This window comes from Cupressus sempervirens, chromosome 6, assembly GCF_028749045.1.
Source record: "Cupressus sempervirens isolate cs-2001-9-10 chromosome 6, ASM2874904v1, whole genome shotgun sequence".
NCBI lineage: Eukaryota > Viridiplantae > Streptophyta > Pinopsida > Cupressales > Cupressaceae > Cupressus > Cupressus sempervirens.
Window position 1 is genome coordinate 198,014,918 of NC_143123.1, and position 26,445 is coordinate 198,041,362.

General features: G+C 29.7%; 2 pseudogenes; both read right to left on the reverse strand.

Annotated features, from left to right (window-relative positions):
- Positions 1-11,312: 11,312 nt before the first annotated feature.
- LOC149551916 (putative inositol transporter 2) lies at positions 11,313-19,478 on the reverse strand (annotated as a pseudogene).
- Positions 19,479-19,480: 2 nt separating this feature from the next.
- Positions 19,481-26,076, reverse strand: LOC149551917 (putative inositol transporter 2; annotated as a pseudogene).
- Between the last annotated feature and the right edge of the window lie 369 nt (positions 26,077-26,445).

Consider the following 26,445-nt stretch of genomic DNA (forward strand, 5'->3'; position numbering starts at 1 on the left):
TTAAACTCAGTATGTAATGAGCCTCTGTTTGTGTTATGTTGCTTTCTGTGTGGTTTTTAGGTGCTTCGAGTTTCAAGTAGTTAAGGATGTTTATCGAAGTTACTTTTTGAATCAGTATTTAGGATTCCTATATTGGACATAGGTGTCAAGAAATGAAATTGTATTTCATTATAGTTCTAAACTCTTTATGTATTCTTATTGTAATGAAAATGTATTTCGACGATATTCTCTTTCATTGGGAACTTTTCTGTATAAGAGTGATTCAGTCCTTGTATTGGAACTTGTGTTGAGATGATTTTATAAAAAAAAAATTACTGCGTTTATGGAATTGTATTTTGTTTTAGATTCTTTTGGTTATGTCTTGTGTGGTATTAGATTTGGTATTAGAGCCAGGTTCAAAATAACCAGGACTTTTGGGTTATAGGGTTTAACCCTTCATCGATGCATTATTAATAGATTTTTGTTTTTAGGTTGCTATCATGCCTCCCATCACTAGAGGAATTCGAGGATGCGGTATCCTTGAGGATGACCTTGCTGACAGAGGCAGAGGCAGAGATAGGGGCCGTGGTAGAGGTCCTAGGTACTAGAATGATGCTGGAAATGATCAGTTTGATCAAAATGCTGGGGTTGGTAACAACTAGAATAATCAGGCAGACCAGGCTTTGGTACTTTAGATAATTCTGGAACGTCTTGATAATATTGAGGCTAATAACTAGATTCCTGGTGGGGGATCGAATGATAGGAGACCTCTTGTGTAGGGCGTTAATCTTCCTATAGAAGAAGATCCAGTGGCAAGAGCTCAGCTCAAGGACCTATCCAAGAGTAAAGGACCATTGTTCTATGGTATGAAATAGGGTACAACGGCAAAAGCTTGGCTGCTGAATATTGAGTGATGTTTTATCTTACATCGTTACCTGAGTAATGTGAAGGTTAGATGGACAGTTATGCATTTGAGAGGATTTGGTTCCTTGTGGTGGGAACAGGAGTTGGAAAAGCTTGGCATTGATATCTCCCTGGTCACATGAGAACTTTTTGTTGAGCGCTTCAAGGAGAGATTCATGTCTGAATATTGGCATCAGGCCCATGCTGAGGAGTTCTTTTAGATCATGCAGATTGGCTCTACAGTGGAAGCTTACGAATGAAGGTTCTTCAAACTTAAGAAGTTTTCTGGTTGGGCTGAAAATGATAAGACCATGATACATCATTTCATTAGAGGGCTTATGCCCAAAATTGGGGAGGAAGTGAGAACTTTCTAGCCTTTGACTATGCAAGAAGCCTCAGAGTGAGCAAAGTTAATTGAGATGAAGTCTAGTTATCATGGGGTTGCTTACAAAACCAGCATGAATTCACTTACTTTGAATGTCAGTAAGAATCAGAAGCCTGCACAAAGTAGTTCAAAAATTGGATTTTTAGGTGGAAAATTCAAGAAGAGGAAGTTTGAGAAGAACTCCAAAGGTTCAGAACAACCTAAGAAATCTCAATCACTTTAGAGTGTGTAGAGTAACAAGCCATCTCCTAAACCTTCTAGTCAGAATATGGGATTCAAGAAATCTATTGAGTGCTTTCATTGTGGACAGTTAGGGCACTATCAGTCTCAGTGTCCTAATTGGGATAAGCTGAAGGTTGGACCTAAGCTAGCTAGGTCTGAAGCGACAGTTGGTGATTCTACCAGGAACCATCGTATCTTTGCAACTTTGGATCAAAAGTAGGTCGAACACCAGAACTTGGTTATAGAAGCTCTAGGTAATACTCAAGGTACAAAAGTTTCTATCTTATTTGACTCCGGAGCTACAAACTCATTCATTTCTTCTGCTTTAGTTGCACATTGTGATATACCTGTGGTTAATGCAAGGAATAGATGGCAAGTGGAGTTAGTGCCAGGGTCTAAGGTAAACCTTGATATTATTGCCCCTGACTGTAATATTTGTATGAAATCTTTCTCAACTTCAGTGAACTTTAGGGTTATACCTTTAGGATCGTATGACATAGTTTTGGGTATGGATTGGTTAGAACAGCATCAAGCTATTTTGGATTGCAAAGATAAGTCAATCTATTGAATTGATGATTCTGGATTAGCCACAGTTATCACAGGAATCAAGAGACCTATCTCTTTGCGGACAACTTCTGCCAAGCAATTAGCAAGGTGTGCTCAGAAAGGCTGCAGTTTGTTTGCATTTTGGTAAACAACTTAGAAGATTCAGTAGTTAAGAGTTCTTCTCTTGATCATCCTATTTTGTGGAACTTTTCAGATGTTTTTGTTAAGGAGATTCTTGGGATACCTCCGAAGAGAGAAATTGATTTTCAGATCAATTTAGTGCCAGGAACGGAACCAATTTCCAAGACTCCTTATAGAATGACAGCTCAAGAGCTAGTTGAACTTAAGTTTCAGTTGGAAGAACTTTTGGAAAAAGGTTTGATTCGTCCTAGTGTTTTGCCTTAGGGTGCTCCAATGATCTTTTTCAAGAAGAAAGATGGTTCTTTAAGACTTTGTATTGATTATAGATAGTTGAACAAAGTCACTATTAAGAATAGGTATCCTTTGCCTTGAATTGATGACTTGTTTGACCAGGTCAAGGATGCCTGAATATTTTCTAAGATTGATCTAAAATGTAGATATCATCAGCTAAGAATCCAGGAAGCTGATATCCATAAGACAACTTTTTGCACCAAGTATGGACACTTTGAGTTCACAGTGGTACCTTTTGGGTTAACTAATGCACCTTCTGTGTTCATGAGTTTGATGAATGGTGTGTTCAGAATTTACCTTGACAAGTTCATGGTGGTTTTTCTGGACAACATTTTGGCTTACTCCAACTCTATTGAGGAGCACAAGCAGCATTTAGAGTAGATTTTGGAATGCCTTCGTAGGAACAGATTGTATGCCAATCCTGAAAAGTGCAAATTCTTCAAATCGAAGATTTTTTACTTAGGGCATATTATTTCTGGTGATGGAATTTCTGTGGATCCATCCAAAATTCAGGCTATTGTAGATTGGCCAGCACCTACGAATGTATCCGAGGTTCAAAGTTTCATGGGCTTAGCAAGCTATTACCATAGATTTGTATTAAATTTCTCTAGAATAGCGCATCCTATCACATCTCTTCAAAGAAAAGGGAAGAAAATTGTGTGGACAGTTGAGTGTGAGGCAGCATTTCAAAAACTTAAGGAATGTTTGACCAGCACACCAGTTCTAGCGGTCCCTGATTCAGCTAAGGAGTTCGTGGTTTGCACTGATGCATCATTGGATGGCATAGGGGCAGTTTTAATGCAAGAGGGACGTGTTATAGCTTATGAGTCCAAAAAACTTAAGAGTCATGAGGTGAATTACCCTACTCATGATCTCAAACTTGCTGCGATTATGCATGCTTTGACTAAGTGGCGGCATTTTCTTCTGGGTCAACATTTTGAGTTACATTCGGATCATCGAAGTCTTCAATATCTTTTCACGCAACCAGACCTCAACGCTAGGTAGCGAAGATGGATGGAATTCCTGTGTGAATATGACTTTGAGATTAAATATGTGCAAGGGAAGGAGAACATGGTTGCTAATGCTCTTAGCAGAAGGCGACATGAACTATCTTCTTTGATTCTTTCAGTGGATCTTAAGGATAGGATCTTACAGAACCTTTTCGCAGATCATTGGTTTCAGGATGTTAAGGCTATTATAGACAGTGGCAGCATCCTGGAAGGACGTTTTGAGGGGTATTCTATGAATCCTAAAGGTTTACTGTTGTATAGAGGGAATGTGTACGTTCCTGAGCTGGGGGATTTGAGAAATCTAATTATGGTTGAAGCACACAAGGCACCATATTCGGCTCATCCCGGTGTCAAGAAAATGCATGCTGACCTTAAGTAGCATTATTATTGGCCAAGAATGAAAAGAGACATAGCAGACTTCGTGGCTAGATGCTTGGAATGCCAGAGTGTTAAGGCTAAACATCAGCACCCTGAGGGTTATTGCAGCCACATAATATTCCAAAATGGAAATGGGACACCATTTCGATAGATTTTATTACTGGATTGCCTATGATAGCTTGAAGGCATGATGCTATCATGGTGGTTGTGGACCATTTATCTAAGGTTGCTCATTTTATTCCAGTTAGATCATCCTATAATGCAGCAACAGTTGCCAAAGTTTATATGGAACAAATAGTTAAGTTACATGGAATTCCTAAAAAGATTATTTATGATAGGGATCCAATGTTTACTTCATCTCTTTGGAAATCCATGCAATGAGAGTTAGGTACTAAGCTGAATTTTAGTTCAGCTTATCACCCTAAGACGGATGGACAAACTGAACATGTCAACCAAATTCTGGAAGACATGCTTAGGATGTACATAATGGATAGACAGAATAAATGGGAGGAGTATCTACACTTGGTTGAGTTTAAGTATAACAATGGATATCACAGTTCCATAAGTATGGCACCATTTCAAGCATTGTATGGAACACCTTTTAGGACTCCTCTCAGCTGGGACAATTTGGAGGACAAGACTCTTCTAGGACCTGATATGTTGTTAGATTTGGAGCAACAGGTTAAGAGGATCATAGAGCACCTTATTACTGCTTAGGATAGGTAGAAGAAATATGCTGATAAGCATAGAATCGACCGTCAATTCTTGGTTGGTGATAAAGTGTTTCTCCAGATTAGGCCGTGTAAGAGTCCGATTCGTTATGGAAAGGGGTCCAAGTTAGCACCATGATTTTTTGGTCCGTTTGAAATTCTGGAACGGATTGGACTTGTTGCCTACAAACTTGCCTTTCCACCGAATCTTTCATGCATTCATAATGTTTTTCATGTTTCAATTTTTGTGCAAGTATATTCCTGACATTGCTCACATGCTGGATTGGAAACATTTGTAGATTTTGGATGGGCAGGTCATGCTGGAACCAGTGCTGATCACACAAAGCAGAACTATGAGCTTAAGAGGAAGAGAAATAAGGCAGGTAAAAGTCTTATGGGACCCCAATGATGAAGCATCTGCTACCTGGGAGGATATTGAAATGATGAGAGCCACTCATCCACATTTATTTGCTGACTTCTAGGAGAAAGTCGAACCTTAGTGGGGGAGGGTGTCATGCCTGACCCTACTTCTTCCTGTTTCTCTTTATTCACTTTAGATGTTGTTTTGACACAAGTTCTGTGGCTAGGAGATTTTATATTTTGAACACTGTTTTGTTATATCAGATAGGTTATTTTTGGTTTTATGAGATACATATATTTTGGATACTGCTTTTGTATTGCAATTGGACTATTCTCGGGTTTATAGCTAATTTGTTTTAGTTGTAGTGTTGATTTTGAAATACATCATTTGATCTCTAAACTGAATCAGGTTTTGATTAGAATTAATGTTTTCATGGAATTCTTGTTACAAGATTGTAATTGTAGGATTTTTAGTTATGGCTATGCTTGTGAAAATCAGAATTGGTATCTTCAAGTTGATCTGGTATAACTTATGTATTGGTACATTTAATTTTTATATTCTTCTGCAGGTATATTAGATTGTGAGCATAATGTTAAAAGGATGTTTGTAAAACTCTTTTGTGTTTTTATGTAACTGTGTATATGTTTACGTAGATGTTAATCTTTATCTTATTGATGGAAAGAAAACATATCTGGTACATGTATGACAAATGCATTCTGGTATTATTAGGAATTTCTCAAGTATATTGCTATCTTTATTATTTTCGATAAATTCATTCCATGCCTTTAAGTTCTTGACTTGTGAATATATTTATATAAAGGGATAATTTGATAAGTCACACACAAAATTCATATAAATATAGGTATGAGATATTCACACATATATTCACATAAATTCTTGTGTGGAGTAATGGTTTTGGGAGCTTGCAATGTTTAAATACTATGGCAATAACCATTGGGGGTGATTTTGTTATGCACTTATTATTTATATTTGAATAAAACCATTTACCATAAAACCCTAGAGGGTTTTGCATGATTTGAATAGGTAAAAAAAAAATGTTTATTGTTTTTTTGAGGCCAAAATGGCGGAGGCTATTAGGAAAGCCGTATGCACAACTCTTTGGGAGTTGCAGATTTATTAAATGCTCTTTTATGGAGACTTTACTATCCTTGAAGGAATGTCAGCCTTTGCTGTTTGAAAGAGGGTTTCAATGGAAATGACCTGAATTTGGGCCTTTTTCCTCTGTTTCGAGTAACACCTGTGTGTGTTGTTGCTGGATTTTCGACAAGATGTGGGGTTTCTGTTGGAAGGATTTTCTTGCTTATGTAATTGAGAAAAAGGGAACTCAATGGAAGCTTTCTTGTGGTTGGAAATTTGGTTTTAGTTGTTTTGCATTGTGGAGATTTTGTTCTGATTGGGGCTTTGGAGTCAAGCAGAATTTTGGAGCTCTGAGTTGAACGTTTTTATTCATCTGCTGAGTTTTGAGGTAGGGGGCAGTTCCTAACCTTTACCCTTTTACTGTTATGGGTGTTAATTTTGTTTTAAGGAAATTGGGAAGTTCAGTTTTAAGTTACACTTGTCGATACCCAAGTGTGGGTATATGTAGGGTTGGACAATTGGAGTTGAGCTTTGCATGTATCCATATTTGGATATCGAGCAATATGAGTTTTCAAACATTGTGTTGTTGGGATTTTGTGTTTATGTTATCCATGAATGAATATGATGTTCACCATATGTATTTAGGATGTCAAAATATTAGTGCATAGCGGTTATAATCCATTCATAGATGGTGAGGTTTTGTTTCTGAATTATTGTTAGTAGGAATTGCAGGCAACAACATTTTGTCAAACATTTGTCTTGTGTTGCAAATGCAATTTGATTTGGAAATTCTATTATTAAATTGAGGTTCAATGATATTGTATACAGTTGGTTTTAATGTCAATATGGAACTATAGGTTGTAGTTAATTTCAGTAAGAACAGTCGGCAGTAAACATGTTAAAAGCATTAGTTGATCTTTGTTAAAGATTTTCAAAGGAAGTTGTATTCTGTTCATTTTTGATCACTGACAGGAATGATATTTTGACATAACGTATAAATTGTAATTTTGAAAACAAACATACATATATAATCAGGGTATTGACATATTGTTAAATAGTTGAGTAAAATGCTGAAAGATTTACATGAAAACTTTTCGTGAAACAAAATAATTTGCATCAGGATGATATATATATATACAGATGTTAAGTTGACATCATTGTCTTTGATCTTTGTATAAATATTGAATAAACCTTGAAGATAGGTAATTTGTCAAGAATGCATAAATGGATAAGAATTATTTCATTAGCTTTAATACGTTTTCGTTGAAATTAAATGCTTTAAAATAGAAGTCTTTTATTTTGAAAGATGTATTCTGTTACATATTTGATTACAGAACTGTTAGAATTCATTATTGAACAGAAAAGTTGTTTTCAAATAAAAAGGTGAATTTATGATATGTGATTAATGAAATTTCATTATTATCATAAATTACTTTAATATCTTAGTCATTACGAAGGATAAGTTAGTTTGTTATATCAGCGGTATTCAATCGTATAGTATTAAGGTTCGATAAATGTCATTAAATGGTTAAGTCAGTTCAATTATATTTATGGGATCTTCGTATTATAGTTTTTGTTTCTGTTGTTGTAATGACCTAAGTTTACTTTCGGAATTGGCAGAAGAGGATGTGTTTCGATTTGATAAGGAATGTAGTATTACAGGTTATATTGAATAGTTTTTCATTACATGTGCATTCTTAGTAAATCTGTTTGAAGTGTGTTTAAGAATAGCTGTGATGAACGTATATCGAGGTGGCTAAATTTGGTTTATCCTATTCAGTTAATTAATTCAGTGATAACTTTAAAATAAATTGGGTGGGTTAAATTCACATAAAAGATAATTGGCCTTACCTATGACTTAAACCTATATGGTTAAGTACGGAGAAAAGGCATGTCTCTATTCAGTCAATGACAAGTAAGATAGAGAATACCGTTATATGATGACTAAGAGCATACCATATCTGGATGCAAAAACTTAGTGCCATAACGATGACACCTCAAAATATATATGTTTCATTTATGAGTTATTCTTAGTGCGGGTTTAATTTAGCAATGCAAAGTAATTGTTTACTTCTTGCATATTATTACCAAATTTGCACTATGTTAGATGGATTAGAAATCTATTTTTGGATATCTATATGTTGGTACTAACATGTATGCAAATGGATTTCACTTTTAAAATTAGTATGTAATGAGCCCCTGTCTGTGTTATGTTGCTTTCTGTGTGGTTTTCAGGTGCTTCGAGTTTCAAGTAGCTAAGGATGTTTATCAAAGTTACTTTTTGAATCAGTATTTAGGATTCCTATATTGGACATAGGTGTCAAGAAATGAAATTGTATTTCATTATAGTTCTGAACTCTTTATGTATTCTTATTGTAATGAAAATGTATTTGGATGATATTCTCTTTCATTGGGAACTTTTTTGTATAAGAGTGATTCAGTCCTTGTATTGGAACTTGTGTTGAGATGATTTTATAAATAAATAAATTATTGCGTTTATGGAATTGTATTTTGTTTTAGATTCTTTTGGTTATGTCTTGTGTGGCATTACACAACCAATTAAAGAATTACTTAATCTTTAAATAATTAGTTTAATAATAAATATTAACTTGTTTCATTTTGGTCATGTGGTACTTCATATATGGAAAGATTAAATTCAACACATACGACAGTAGAACAATTTGCTCATTCTTCAATTTTGGGGGTGTCAGTTTTGTACTTTTCCCCTCTCAAATTGTAAATGGGATCTAATTTAATGGTATCTTCTTTATTATTCACATGAGTGCAGGTACTCCACTTCCTATGTGCATATGTTGAGGGATTTATTTAAATGTGTAGAATGGATTTCTATTCATGTATCCATCTTCTCATCTTGTTGTGCTTGTCATCTAAATTGCCTCCAAAATGTCGCTCCCTCAAGATTCATTCGTGAAATGTGATTCCTGCCAATTCCATCATAGAATTCTCCCAAAAAACTTTAGAATTATGCTTCATCTAGCATTGGATGAAGATGCACTTTCTAATCCTCTTGATGATGCAGTTTTGGACATTATTTTTATTGTTCACTCCCACCACATTCGTCGTGCGATTTGAACCATAATTGGGGAGGATCTCTTTTTTGTTTTCGCAAGAAATGTGTTATTTCCTTCAACTTTGGTTTCCATTTTCCTATCTAATGCCATGGATCTCCTACAATTAACGTCGAGATTGGAAATCATTGCTATCAAGGTGGTCTGGCTAGAATACTGGGCTAACAATAAGTTGAAACGGGTGATGTAGAGCTATGATCTGTGGTCTGGTAATGCCCTGATAGGGGGAATATTTTCAAGATCCATACTCATGAAGAACCATGAGGTTATAATGACTTTTGAAGCACTGCAAAAGACCTTTGAAAAGCATAATCCTTAGTTCCTAACCAAGACCCTACAATTCATGGCATGTTCTCTGGGTTATCGACTAATAGAGGAGGTGAAGAAAATTGCATTTTCTTTGATTAATGTTTTGGGTATTCCAATTTTTGATGCACGAGAAAAAGCTATCCACGTGAAGACACCTTAGTGAACCAAGTGCATGGTTGATTTTGACTTTCAATGTTCTTGATTTAGTCCACCATGTCTCACAAGAAACTACTCAGCCTCCTCAGTTAGATGTCACCAAACCAAGTGTTTGGGGTGCACCATCTTCCACTGGCATTTCTATTAGCATTTCAGATGTTGCTACTGAGGGCCCAAGCTTGAGTTGGTACGTTGCTCCCTTATCATGTCCAAATTTTGGATGGGGCTTCTCTGTAAATTCTAGTATGAAATCAACTCCTGCTTTGGGTGCTTCAAGAAAAGATATGGAAGAAAGATAGCACAACATTCTCTTTCTATCTTTTTGCATTATTTTTCCATACTTCAGGCATGTTTTACAAGTTGTTGAAAATCTTGTCTTAACTAAATTTGAGTCCTCCATGCCTGATGTGTGATGACAATGTAAAATTTGATATATTTCAAATTTTGATGGTGTTAGTGTTGTTCATCGATATAGTAAGATTGTAAATATTGATGCTAGTTAATTGTAAATATTGTGACGATGCTGAGTTTTCTTTCTGGTTCTTTCCTAGTTGAGCTCTTGAACTATTTTTTATTATATATATATATATATATATATATATATATATATATATATATATATATATATATATATATATATATATATAGTGGCTTGTCCACTTTTTCCAAAAATAAAAAATAATAATAAATATTAACATAAACTATATATTAGCTAAATACAAATTTTTATAAATTTAAAACTAATAGCTATAATGCACTGAAAATATAAATCTTCAGCAATAAGATAGTGACTAACAATCATCACAATCATAAATTATATTTTCTTTGAACATTACAAAACTTTAAGCAATCTTACAACTATTAAAAAATGACAGATTGTCATTTTTAATATAGATTTTTTTCTATATAATTCATTGGCTTTAATTCAAAATCAAACCTTAGATTTACATGATTTATATTTTGAAAAGAAAAGTATTATACATTTTTTATCCCACTCTATAATTCATCATATGAAAGAATGAGAGAAGAAAGTATAAATAGTCACTACAATCATAAAACATGTTTTCTTTGAATAGTATAAAAGGTAAAAACAATCATCACAAAGTATATTTTCTTTGAATAATAAGAAGCATAAATAATTTCGCAACCATTGAAAAAAAAAAAATCATTTTCAATATAGAAAATATTTTCTATGAAGGTTTCAATTTAAAATTAGACAAGTTTACAAAAGTCATTTAATTTATGAACAAAAGCAATAATTATTATTCATCATATGCTTGAACAAGAGAATAGTAACATTTCATAATCCATTATATAAAGAGGATCATAACACAACTACACCATAATTTACATTACACAAATAAGGAAGATAAAAAAGAACACTTCATAATCTATTATATTGAGTTTCTCAAAGAATATGAATAATTTATAGAATTTTTACCTATAAGAAATAATTAAGTAAAAAAATAAAAATTTGCATAGATAATATTTTATTAAATTAATAAAATTTATATAAATACGAATAACATTTTTATACATGACAACTTTAAAAAAAAACCCAATATCTAATATATCTTAGTGAAAATCTCCTCTCAAATCTAGTTGCACAATCATACTAGAGATTAACGTTTATGTAAAAGTGGAGTACTTCTTTAGCCATGCTTGAGACACTCCTTGGATGTCTTTTTTCTCATCCAAATGAAAATTTTTCTTCTTCTTCATGATATAAGTCAGTCATGCTTGAGACACTCCTTGTATGTCTTTTTTCTCATCCAAATGAACATTTTTCTTCTTCTTCACGATATAAGTCAAGGATCTCCATTTATCCCCATTATTCTTTTCCATATGTATGTCATGTTACATTTTCTTAAAAATTCCCAATGACATGCCTTTGGTTTTAGGGATGTAAAGAATGACAAATCCCAAAGTAAAAATTGTAATGCAAATGAATAACAAGAATGACATGTTAGGACTGATGACCTTAGTAAGTGTGAGGAAGGTTTCTGAAACAATGAGGTTTGCAATCCATAGACATGTGGCTGCAAAGTCTCCTCCAATTCCTTTGTAACTTGGGGAATGTATTTCTGAATTGACTGCCAAAGTAACAATTCCCATACCTAGTGCAAAGACACAAATATATAATGTCAATCCAGTTATAGCAAGGCCACCAAGCTTGTTGGGACAACCAAGAGTGAATTATGAACTCTGCAAGTGGTGAAGGTTATCACATAAATGTTATGAATTCTTTCTCTTTGCAAAACAAGTTTTAAGCATTTTGTGGCCTGATATGCACAAAAGTTAGATTTTTATAGTTATCTTTAAATATTAAAAGAAAAAACATTGAAATTTATCCGCCCCATCTTCCATACTATAATATAGAGAACACTGGAAAAAAAAGAGGACTTTACCTATACTAACTTTCCTCCTTCATAAAATCCACACTCCATGACAATATATTTAGTACACTACGAAGGAAAAATCATTATCTAAATTGGAAAATGCTAGGCAAGCCAAACTGGTCTAGTTTCTGTCATTTTGTGTCATGGCCAATTGAGGAGAATGTCGCATTAAAAAGTAGAATGGTTCAGTGAGCAACGTAAGTGATACAATAACATCAAATGAACTAATAATGAGAAGTCCTTTCCTTTGAGTTCAATCAAATAGGTACATTCCCAATACATAACCTAGTGCATTCAATCCACATGTAATAAATGATAATTACAAAGCCACAATGTTAGATGCAAATCTAGCTAGTTGGACTATTGTTAGCTTGTAAATATACATGGCAGTGTTAATGCTTACAAGTTGTTGTAGGACCTATATTACATAAGCCAAAGATTTAAAAAAATTGAATTCATGTTGAGTCAAATTAATTGAAATACAACAACATATAAAATCAATTCCGTGTGAACATATGAATAGAAGTTAATTTCAAAACTAAGAAGAATAATTACCTACATAAGTTCCCATCAATTTAAGTATATATTTTTTCATTTAACTACTGAAAAAATAATTAAGACACATTAATCCTTTCATTATGTTTTTGGTTATATAATAGTTCAAAATTAAATCATAGGGTGTCAACAAAATGCTAGTTAGTCCTCTATAGAGTATGATTTTAAGACTACAAGACATAAAATTCATGTGTTGTTTCAAGGACTTCATTTTGATTGGTTAAACCATTTGAGGAAAAATAAATGTTGAAACATAGATATTTTTATTTCAAAAAGTTCAAATTTCAAAGAAAAGAAAAAACTTCTAATTCATAAAACAATTGGTTTTTAATGTAAAAATGATTTCTAACTAAATGTATTTGTAAATTAAATTAGAATTGTTAATGTAAAAGAAGAGTTCTAAGTTTCTACTATTAATATTCATAATTTATGTTATGTTCGGTCACACTAATTTTCAATAACTTATTATTCATTTTTTTGTGATTGCCAAAATTAATTTAACAGGCAACTAAAAAAATTATAAGACATAAAACTTATGTGTGTATAAAGGGTTGGATTTGATTCATCACAGAGACCAAGTTCAAATATCTAAAGAACACGTATATATAAATTTTAAGCTGTGACAAAATTAACCTTTAATATAAGTGTAGTTTTTGAAAGAAAAAAATTCTCAATTTCTAAGAGTTCTAAATATGGTTGATCATTGTGATAAATGATATCAAATATTAATGAATGATTGTTAAAATAAAATAATAAATATGATTCATGTAATTTTCATAGTTCAAGTTAAACAATTATCTTTTGAATTAAATTGTATGTGATTTTTAATCTTCAACATTTTGGATAACACTACATGATTCATTATCAGAATAGTAAAATGAATAATCACATATATTTTTATTCAAGAATATAATTATTTAATAATAAATATTATAATCTATTTTATAGACCACTTGTAAACCATAGATCTTTATGATCACTGGTCTGAAATATATATAAATCATTCCTTTTAAAGCTTTCCCACCCAATTTCTTTATGGCTTTAAAGAATTTTTCCTCATTCAATGGAGGGTCTAGGATAGGTACGATGTCTTCCTCATCAATATTTTCTTTACCCTTACTGCTACTTTCACCTTCTTGATCTTACTTCTTAGCTGCTTCAGCAACTTCTTCTAACTTTGTTTTCAATTCCTCTAGGGTTTATTAAAGGAGTCTATTTCTATCCTTTTTCTCACCCATTTATTTAGCTTAAAGCACCATTAGTCACCATCATTGTCTCATCTACTGATTCTTTAGTCTGATACATCTAACCTCGAGCCCAATCTTTTGAGGCTATGATACCAATCTGATGTAAGATGGATTGCTTGCTTTGTCCTTTCTTTTCCTAAGGATTCACTAGTCTCTCTTCATAGCCTATTAGTGTTCTCTATGTCACCCTAACCCCAAGAGAATATCTATCTTACCCTCCACACTTGCTACCTTTCTAGGGACATCTTTCTTAATCCTCAAACTCACCATTTTTTAAAGATTACTGTTCTTGCCTTTAGCATGGAGTGTGGGGTGCATCTTAATTTTTTTTAGGCTATCCCTATCCTCTTGGACTCATTTTCCATAGGTTTCCTTATCAATTTCCTCAATCTTGACAAAATTGTCCTAAATAGTTTTAATTAAATTAGGTCTCCAAAGTTAGGTTCTAGACTTCCATTCCAAAATTTTCTTAACAAGGCAGAAAACCAATCTTAGATATGGATACCTTTTTGGAAAATCTAATATATTTGAGGATGTCAGATTCCCAACCTATCTGTACGGACCCTTCTTATTTTTGTGCCTAAAAGCAAGGGTTTCTAACATTACCAATCAACATTCATTAGGGTTTGATAAAATACATGGTCAATCTAGTCTTGAAACTTTCTCCTTTTACACGTGTCTTCCTGACACATCCCTCCTCTTTTTCCAATACTTAGATTGAACTATCCAATGCATTCAATCCACTCAAAACAACATGTTAGCTATGTGATCACATAGTCATGCACTAAAGGCTCAACTAGGGCATCACTTTAAAATTGGCTGCCAAGATTTTCCAGGCCTCTCCCTTGCTATGTACACTATACAAGGGCTCCATTTCCATTAGCCTAAGAACCATGATGATTCCACGATGAGGATTCATGGAGGAGCTAGTTTTCCAAAAATTGCTAATGCAAAAATAACAAACAATGTATGTAAAAATGAACTCTAAACAACCTAAAGTCTAAAATGAAAAGTACTGGAACAACATGAGCAATAATAATCCAACATAGAAATGAGTCTTTCAATCTATTAATTTGTACATGCAATCAAAAGAACACAAAAATGTCAAATTCAAAACTATATCTTATGGATTCACTTACAAAAAATTTCTTATTATAACTTCCAACCCTTGGGATTGGTTTACTTCATGGTTTTATAAGTTCCTCAAGAGTTTTTAGGAATTTATAATAAACATCAACCTCTTTCTTGCATTGTGAAACTTTTCAAAATTGCTAACAACTTCGACATTTTTTTGCATTTTTGAGCAACTTTGATTTCCTTTACTTGGGAACTTCTAGATTTGTCCACTATGATCCATTTATGTTGTCTAGGCATGATTTATCCTTCAAAGCATCAATTTACATGATTTTATCCATTTTGACCTATTTGATAAATTTTGCACAATTTACATCTTTTTGACATCTTTCACCAACTTTTTGCCAAATGACAAGGCATGGTCTCCAACCTATGCACAAGGATGTAAAAACATCATAGAGGGAAAGATGGCTCAAAACTACACCTATCTTAGGTTGCTGGGTATAAGACCCATAGCCCTAGTTTTGCTCTCAAAAACCCTAAACAACAAAGAAAACAAAAAAAAATCTAGACTAGATTGAAGTAGGCACAATCCATCTAGGAGCAAAAAAATGACCTCGAAGGGTCCAAACTCACACTCTTGAATTGGCTAGAGTCAGTACATGCCTAAAATCACAACTAGAAATCAAAACAAGAAGTTTGACTAGGTGCTCTTGCACCAAGAGTGAGCATAATTTAATATGGTATTGAAGATGCCATAGACCAATAAGCATAAACCATAAGCTAGGCAAGACATAGTCTACAAAGGTATTGAACATTTAAGTAGATGAGTGGTAATCAACGGTATTGAGGTGGCCAAATGTCATTTGATTTTTGTCTTGCAAAATAATGTTCACCATATATATTAACTTAGTCTCTCCAAACATTTCTAAAGTTTAACAGACTACTTTTTTAAAAATAAATTATTATTAATTTAATTTGCAGGGATTTTTTCTCAAGTTGATAATGATAATGATAGGTTGACATTTGTTTAAATGATTAAGATAAAAATTATTAGGACATGAATTTTTAAGGTATAAGAGGTTATTTAATAACTAAAAGCAACTTTCAATCCTTAAGAAACATTAACTATAGAACTACTATTTAGAAATTTTTTTTTAAATGAAAGAAAAAAAATAAAATTAATGACTTTTTTTTTCTATTTCTTAAACATGTCCACTCTTCAAATAAAGAAAAATATTAAACATTCATTTCTTTATAATTTTCTCCTTTTTAATTTTTAATGTATTTTTAAAAGAGTATGTTAAAATTATTTAAAATAAAAATAAAATTATTGACTTCCATCTTTAATGGCTTTATGGAAATATCAAAGATGAAAGACAATCATACAAAGTTCCTTAAATGTTCATGTAAATAGTTAATGCAATAATAAAATACTTTGAAAATAAATGAATATATCTTGAATGCTCTTAACAAAAAATCATATGAGTGACTAAAAATTTGGGGTCAGTCCTTATATATAACCCTAAAGGTGTGAGGTGAAATATTCTACAATATCTCCCACATAAGAGGACAAAATATATTTGTCCATATTTAAGTGTAAAATTTAGATGCACATTTAACCATATCTATTTATTAGTTGAAATTCACTTGATTAATAAATATATCTAACGTGTATCCCAACATATATAGACAATCTCTTACAAATATTTTATAAAATGCATTATTTAAATATATTTTTCTTAAAAAATAGGTAAGAACTCTAACTCTACTAGAACTCTTGTTTATAAATAAATCATTTTAATAAAAAAAAATTTGAAAAATGATATATAATAATAATAATAATAAATAATGGAACAATTAGAATATTGATATATAAAATTAAAAATATAATAGTAGAAGGTATATGAATAAATTTTATTATTTTTAAAATAATATAATTAAAAATATATTTAGCATTTATACATATTTCATTCATAAAACTTATTTTTGCTATTAGTGTTGTCAGTCTAATGATGTACAATCATGAAGTTATGAATTTACATTTAAAATTGAGGAGTTAATAGATTGTTCAAAAATCCGCTAGTCAAGAGTGTATAACACAATGATAAATTGTGATTATCAAAGAGGTCTTGGATTCAAATCTGCCTATGCATAATTAAATAATAATTATTAATAATTAATCTTGGCTTCAGCCTCTTACCAATAAAAAAAAAAAAAGATTGTTCAAAAAATGGCAACCAACAATCCTAGAAACCAAAACACAAATTTGAAAATCTCAAATTTTTCATAAACAAATGCCACATAGTAACATGTACTTGCCTTATAGTAAATTTATTATTTGAATATAATTATCAATTTTAAATATATTTTTGAATAAATTTAAATCCATCTAATAAAATTATTATGTAAAGTAAAGAAATTTAATAATGAATAAATTGTTCAATATAATTAGAAGTAATTAAATAGAATAGTTTTAAAAAAAATGCATTTTCATAGTTATTCTTCGAAACTAAGTAGTTTTGAGTTAGAAATTTCAATCTAATTATATCTTTTAGAAATAGAAATTTTAACAAAAAATTATTTGAGATATAAAGCGAAATATAATTATATGTTTTATATTGAATAATAAGTAATGAATAGTTTACTTTTTTTTCTAGACGAATTACAATATGAAAAATTAATAAAGTATAATAATAATGATATTTAATTAACATTTATCTATGTTACTTAGAGAACTTACTAATACAAATATTTAGCATGACAACAACATCATCTTTGAAATTCATGAAGAAGAGTAAATGCATAAAAGAAATCTTACATCACTATAAATGAAGGTCATAAGATATATGCATTCAAGTTCTAAACTTATATCATAAGACCTTACAATATGTCCCTAAAATTATATATATTGAATGATGCATATTTCATCAATACTAGATATTTATTTAATATAATAGTTATAACTATGAAAATTTATTTTTTCAGAAAAGAAATTTAACATAAAATAAAAATTAAATAGTACACAACTACATAATTCTTTAAAAAAATTATTTGTTGTTCAATAATATTAATATTATTGAATATAATTTTATATATACAAATTATATCAATTATAATGTATTAATGTTTTGAAGTAATTAATTAACATTATTTACATATAAATGAATGACATCAATATATCTATTTTCAAATAAAATTATTTTAATTTATTAAATCTAACAAAAAATCACAACAAATTTAAATATAATCTATTGACAATTTATGTAAAAGCTTAAGTATAAACTAAGATATAATAGAAAAGTGTCACACAACTCTCCATTTGACATGAATTTATCCAAAAAAAATTGTAATATGGAGAACCTCCGAGAAAATGGCTCCTATAACACAAAACTCATTGAGTCAATTAAATAATTTGTGGAGCATATAACATTTAAAATTAAATAATAGAACTTTACAAAGATTTTAATTATTTAAAAATAATTATATGTGATTGGTTTAAGTTGATTAAGTTTTTATAAGAAAGTGAATGCAATAGTATTTGCCTATGACAAGTACAAAAAAAATTAAAACTACTAGAAAATTATAAAACAACCAATTAAAGGATTACTTAATCTTTAAATAATTAGTTTGATAATAAATATTAACATAAACTATATATTAGCTAAATGCAAATCTTCATAAATTTAAAATTAATAGCTATAATGAACTGAAAATATAAATCTTTAGCTATAAGATAGTGACTAATAATCATCACAATCATAAAATATATTTTCTTTCAACATTACAAAACTTTAAGCAATCTTACAACTATTAAAAAATGATACAACTATTAAAAAATGATAGATTGTCATTTTTAATATAGATTTTTTTCTATATGTTTCATTGGCTTTAATTCAAAATCAAATCTTAGATTTACATGATTTATATTTTGAAAAGAAAAGTATTATACATTTTTTATCCCACTCTATAATTCATCATATGAAAGAATGAGAAGAAAGTATAAATAGTCACTACAATCATAAAATATGTTTTCTGTGAACAGTATAAAAGGTAAAAAAATCATCACAAAGTATATTTTCTTTGAATAATAAGAAGCATAAATAATTTCACAACCATTGAAAAAAAAAAGATTTTCATTTTCAATATAGAAAACATTTTCTATGAAGGCTTCAATTCAAAATCAAACAAGTTTACATAATTCATTTAATTTATGAACAAAAACAATAATTATTATTCATCATATGCTTGAACAAGAGAATGGAAACATTGCATAATCCATTATATAAAGAGGACCATAACACAAATACACCATAATCTATGTTACACAAGTAAGGAAGATAAAAAAGAACATAATCTATTATATTGAGTTTCTCAAAGAATATGAATAATTTATGAAATTTTTAGCTATAAGAAATAATTAAGTAAATAAATAAAAATTTGCATAGATAATATCTCATTAAATTAATAAAATTTATATAAATAGGCATGGCATTTTTATAAATGATAGCTTTCAAAAAAATCCAATATCTAATATATGTTAGTGAAAATCTGCTCTCAAAACTAGTTGCACAATCATACTGGAGATTAACATTTATGTAAAAGTGGAGTACTTCTTCAGCCATGCTTAAGACACTCCTTGGATGTCTTTTTTGTCATCCAAATGAACATTTTTCTTCTTCTTCATGATGCAAGTCAAGGATCTCCATTTATCCCCATTCTTCTTTTCCATATGCATGTCATGTTACATTTTCTCAAAGTTTCCTAATGACATGCCTTTGGTGTTAGGGATGTAAAGAATGACAAATCCCAAAGTAAAAATTGTAATGCAAATAAATAACAAGAATGACATGTCAGGACTGGTGACCTTAGTAAGTGTGAGGAAGGTTTTTGAAACAATGAGGTTTGCAATCCATAGACATGTGGCTACAAAGTCTCCTCCAATTCCCTTGTAACTTAGGGGATATATTTTTGATTGACTACCCAAGTAACGATTTCCATATCTAGTGCAAAGACACAAATATACAATGTCAATCTAGTTATAGCAAGGCCACCAAGCTTGTTGGGACAACCAAGAGTGAATTATGAATTTTGTAAATGGTGAAGGTTATCACATAAATCTTATGAAGTCTTGTTCTTCGCAAGACAAGTTTTAAGCATTTCATGGCCTAATATACATCATGCACAAAAGTCAGATTTTTACAGTTTTCTTTAAATATTGAAAGAAAAAATATTGAAATTTATCCCCCCCATCTTCGATACTATAATATAGAGAACACTGGAAAAAAAAAAAGAGGACTTCACTTATTCTGAATTTCCTCCTTCACAAAATCCACACTCCATGACAATACATTTAGTACAATGCAAAGGTAAATCATTATCTAACTTGGAAAATGCTAGGCAAGCCAAACTAGTCTAGTTTTTGTAGTTCTATATAATGGCCACTTGAGGAGAATGTCACATTGAAAAGTAGAATAGTCTATTGAGCAATGTAAGTGATACAATAACATCAAACAAACTGATAATGACAAGTCTTTTCCTTCGTGTTTGGTCAATCAAGTACTTTCCCAATACATAACCTAGTGCATTCAATCCACATGTAATAAATGATATTTACAAAGCCACAATGTTGGATGCAAATCTGGCTAGTTGGACTATTGTTGGCTTGTAATACATGACAATGTTGATGCACACAAGTTGTTGCAAGACCTATATTACATAAACCAAAGATTTAAAAAATTGAATTCATGTTGAGTCAAATTAATTGAAATACAACAACATATAAAATCAATTCTGTGTGAACATATGAATAGAAGTTAATTTCAAAACTAAGAAAAATAATTACCTACATAAGTTCCCATCAATTTAAGTATAATTTTTTTCATTTAACTACTAAAAAAATAATTAAGAAGACACATTAATCCTTTCATTATGTTTTTGGTTATATAATAGTTCAAAATTAAATCATAGGGTGTCAACAAAATGCTAGTTAGTCCTCAACATAGTATGATTTTAAGACTACGAGACATAAAATTTATGTGTTGTTTCAAGGAATTCATTTTGATTGGTTAAACCATTTGAGGAAAAACAAATGTTGAAACATAGATGTTTTTATTTTTAAAAGTTCAAATTTCAAAGAAAAGAAAAAACTTCCAATTCGTAAAACAATTGGCTTGTAATGTAAAAATGATTTCTAACTAAATGTATTCGTAAATTAAATTAGAATTGTTAATGTAAAAGAAGAGTTCTAAGTTTCTACTATTAATATTCATAATTTTTGTTATGTTTGGTCACTCTAATTTTCAATAACTTATAATTCATTTGTTGTGATTACCAAAATTAATTTAATTAGGCAACTAAAAAAATTATAAGACATAAAACTTATGTGTATATAAAGGGTTGGATTTGATTCATCATAGAGACCAAGTTCAAATATCTAAAGAACATGTATATATAAATTGTTAAGTTGTGACAAAATTAACCTATAATATAAATGTGGTTTTTGAAAGAAAAAAAATTCTCAATTTCTAAAAGTTCTAAATATGATTGATCATTGTGATAAATGATATCAAATATTAATGAATGATTATTAAAATAAAATAATAAATATGATTCATGTAATTTTCACAGTTCAAGTTAAACAATTATCTTTTGAATTAAATTGTATGTGATTTTTAATCTTCAACATTTTAGATCACACTACATGATCCATTATTAGAATAATAGAATGAATAATCACATGTATTTTTATTCAAAAAGATAATTATTTAATAATAAATATTATAATCTATTTTATAGACCACTTGGAAACCATAGATCTTTATGATCATTGGTTTGAAATATATATAAATGATAATCAAAATTAAGATAATAAGTAATTGATTAAAGAGTAAAGAAAAAATCTCCCCAAAATTCCAAAATTTCAAAATAAAAATAATTCTCATTTTAAAATCCAATAAGAAAAGATAGAACAATAAGATCCTAATTTAAACAATTCAGTTGGATAATATATATTTGTAATCAACATGATAAATATATATATTTTTGTTAGATAAGGTGTTAGCCATTCTAAGATGAATGTGAAAATAAATTTGGTTTTTTGTTAAAGGAACTTAATATAAATAATTAGCAGGTAGTAAATTAGGATGAAGAAACAATTTTTTAAAAAATTGAATGAATTTTGAAGAAATATAGATATCCAAATTATGACTATTAAACTCTCCCTAAAATAAAATTTATTCAATCAAATTTCAATGTAAATAAAACTAAAAACTAAAAAGAAATCTCTCACAAACACAGATATATATATATATATAGATGACTTATAAAAGCTAGTTCATCTACATTAAAAAATGGAAATAGATTGATATGAATAATAAGATAAGCGATAAGGAAATATTAGATTGGAATCATTTTTTGGACTAATGAAATTTTCAAAATAAGATTTACTAAGTGGCAGGAATCCTAGAGGAAATGCTCAAGTCACCAAGCTGGCTCCAAAAACAAGCTAAAATGAGTCAATGATCAAAGGGAGAAAAGAAAGAAATAAGATGTAAAGAAAAGAAAGTTGTGTTAAAGCCCCTAAATCTATAAGGGCTAAAAGTGGAAAGAAAGAAATTATCGTAGCACTAGGGTATGCCCCTTTCATTTATGTAATAATGTAATACTTTGTCCCGGGAAAGATTGGAGATTTTCTTCTCCATTCTTTTCTATCATTGCCCATTTGAACGGAGAAACTAAAAATCTACTTTGATTTCTTTTTAATCTCTATATATCAAGGCATTGGTTGATTAGCGATAAAAAATAATAATAATTAGATAATTAGTATAGTCTATTTTATGGTCCACTTCCTACCGCACAACCTATCAGCTAAATAAATAGAAATATTTAAATAATGTATGACATATCTTATAATTTTATAGTTATTGAATTTTAAGTTAAATGGATAAGGAAGAAATAAGAGTTAACAATGAAGATAATAGCTAATTAAATTAAATATATATGAAAAAATAAGAGTTAAAAGTGTAGTGAGATGAAAACCAGCTGAAAAATAATTAATGTCAAAATCTTCTTAACTATTTCTTATTCGGTTACTAATTATCATTTTTATTAAGCCAAGACCTTACAACACAATGGTAAATTGTGAGCCTCTCATTGGGGAGGTATTGAGATTGAATATACTTTCGTTTAACACATCATAATGATTAAAAATAATAATAATAATAATCAAGGCTTTGGTCCATTACCTATTGTTTCAATCATTTTTATTAATCAATTTAAAAATTAAATAAACAATAATATCATATAAAATAATAGCAGAATGAATAAAACTAATTGTATAAAACCCAAGCAAAAGCCTACAACGCAATGGTAACTTGTCAGCCTCTCATGTGGGAGGTCTTGGGTTCGAATCTACCTTCGCTTAACATATAATAATAATTAATTTGAAATAATAATAATAAATCTAGGCTTTGACCATTTACCGATAAAAAAAAAAATTGTATAAAACCCAAAATTTATATTTTTTGGTAAAAATGATATGTATTAATTGAAAAAAATATTTAAAGTATAAATAAAATGATAGTATAGTTTTTTTAATGTTTTCTTGGTAAATGATAATATAACATGTTTATTTCTTCTTTAATTTAACTGTCCTTTAATAATAAAAGTATATATAATCTATTTTTAATTAAATAAAATAATCATGACAAAGATTTTTTATTAAATAAAATAGAGAAATATAAAGGCAATGATAATAGCTTCACATTTACATATAAATAAATTATAATAGTATCTTCAAAAATTTATATACTAAATTTAAGATTACTTTTTATATTGCAAAAATAAAATTCATACTTTTATTTTCATTAAAAAAAATCTATTTAATTAATTAAATTTTTAATATATTAAACTTAAGATTAGTCTTTATATTAAAAATCAAACAAATAATTTTTCAAAATTTTTATTTTAATAAGAAAAAAAATCATAGATTTAATTAATTAAAAAATTTAAATAAAAAATAGTTAAAATAATATTCAAAAATATTTAGAATAATAAATAAAATAGATTTGTATTAATTGAAAAATATATAATTTAAGTTTTTATTAGAGTTAAATCTAAAAAATATTGTTATCTTATTTTTATTAATTAAAATAATTAGTAAAATTAGTTTTATCAAATAAGAATATCAAAATTAAAATTAATCATAATAGAATTATCAATTCTCTAGAATAATAAATAAAATTGAATTATATAATTGAAAAAGAATAATAATAATAATGGTGATAGTAAATAAAATTTTAATCTTTATTTTTATTTTTATAAAAGGTCATCTCACCTATATTTTATTAAATGAAAAAGAAGATACAAATTTATACTAAAAAGAGGGGAACTCAACTCATACAATCTATTTTTTAATATTCAAAATAATCAATATAATCTATAACTTTTATTAAATAAAAATATCAAAATTAAAATAAATAATAATAAAATATCTAAATATTTATTATAATAAAAAAATAGATTGTATTACATAAAATAGATTTGTATTAATTGAAAAATATAGTTTTATTTTTTATTTTGATAATAAAATAATTTGTTTAAAAAACTAATATAAATTATATATTTTATTAAATAAAGTTATCAATATATTAATAAATAATAATAATATTTTGAAATATTTAAAATAATAAATAATTAAAAAGTCTTATTTTTGAATATGTTAAATATGCTTTAAAAAACTATGCATAAATCTTCTCATTGGTTGAACTTGTGCCTATAATTATAGGATCAAAGTATTTCAAAGAAACACAAATTTGATAAGACTCACACAGTGAAAGGTATTTGTCATATTCATATGAATGAGGTTCAAATTAGATTTTCAACTGTCAGTATTTTGGTAGTTGTATATTTTGCATAGTGTTAATTGTCAATTGTTCATTTAATATATTGACTATTGTCTTTCTTGACTTTTCTATAGCAAGGGTTTGTATTTATTATTTCAAAGTAGAGGAGGTACAAACTCAAAGAGGTATGTATTTGTCATTCAATCTTTAGAGCAAATATTGATTATGTCGTTTGGTTATTTCAATGATGTCCTCTATGTGTTAGAGAATATTGAAGTGTTTGTTATCTAATGCTCTTGAATTTCTCTTTGTTTAGCTCATATATTGTGTATTCCTTTTGATATTTTACCATTTTAAATTAAGTCCTTCAATATTTTTGTTGGTGTGAAAATAACTCTTGAACTTTCTTGATTTTCCATTAATGCAAGTACTTTCTTCCCACACATGTCCGCATCTTTTCATATCTCACATTTCTCCATCCAAGCCTTGGGGTTGTACAATTATGTAATAAAAAAGAGCTTATGTGGTCTAAAAAAGGTAGTCTTCATTGATACATTCTACAAATATTGGGTACAACAACCTATTGTAATATAGTTATTTACAAACTTCTTATTGTATAATGACAAATATTATGTGTATTCAATTAAAATATATACAAACTATTACTTTAATATTTGGGGTTATTATATAATATAGTAGCTGATTGGTAAATATCATTGAATTTATATTTGATGATAACATACAATGTTTTTTATTAGATAAACAGGTTTTACAGGGACCCTGAAACCCAAGAGTTAAAACATTAACAAGGCTGAAAATAAGTGTGAAAAGCCCAACCAAAAGAGTTCAAGTTCAGAGGCTATAAATAAGCACAAGGCCTAGCCATAAAACAAAGAACATAGAAAAGACCAGGAATAGAAACAATAAGAACCGAAAAAGGCAAAGCCTTGACAAAAAGCCAAAAAAAGGCGTAGATAGAAACAAAAGAGCAGGTAGTGGATTAGTGCTCGTTCTTTCTCTCCAGCTCTTGCATGACCTGAGTAGCCTCATAGGCCATCTGGTTCTCCTCAGCCTCCTGCTGGTGCACCCTTTGATCCTCCTGGTCCTGACCATTGTTGATGTTGTCCTCTTCAAGCTCAACCACCAGTCTAGCTTTTTCCCTGTCTTTTCCTTCCTCATCTTCCTTCATAACTCTATCTTTGATCTAGCCAGTTAAAGATATGATGTTGTTGTTAATGGAGCTTAGCAGCGAAATCATCTGGTTTGAGAGATTGTGATTGTAGATCTCAAGGTTGTTAATCCTTCTCTCTACCAGACTGAGCCTCTCACATTGGCCATCTCTATAATCAGAATCCACTCCATTCCTGTTTTCCTCCATATGACCCACCTGCTCTTTGACCTCCTCCAGCTCATGGAAAAGCCACTTGATTGATCTGAAGTTATCAATCATACTGTTGCAGGCATTGTTCAAGAGGTTCATCCCAGTTTCCCTTGCTTTATCCAAAATAGCCACAATTTCCAGGTCTATGAATTCTTCAAGCCACGACCCTTCATAGTTTTCCATGAGGACCTGCGGGTTCATGGCCTCTCTAAAAATGCCCACTTTTGAGGTCCTTACATTAAATTTTTTCCAAGCTTTCCTCACGTCTTTAACCTGCACCTCCCCTCACTCATTCTTAAAATCCATTTTATGCTCCTTAGGTTGGGCATGAATATGGATAGGAGAAAGAGGCAGCGAAGACATATC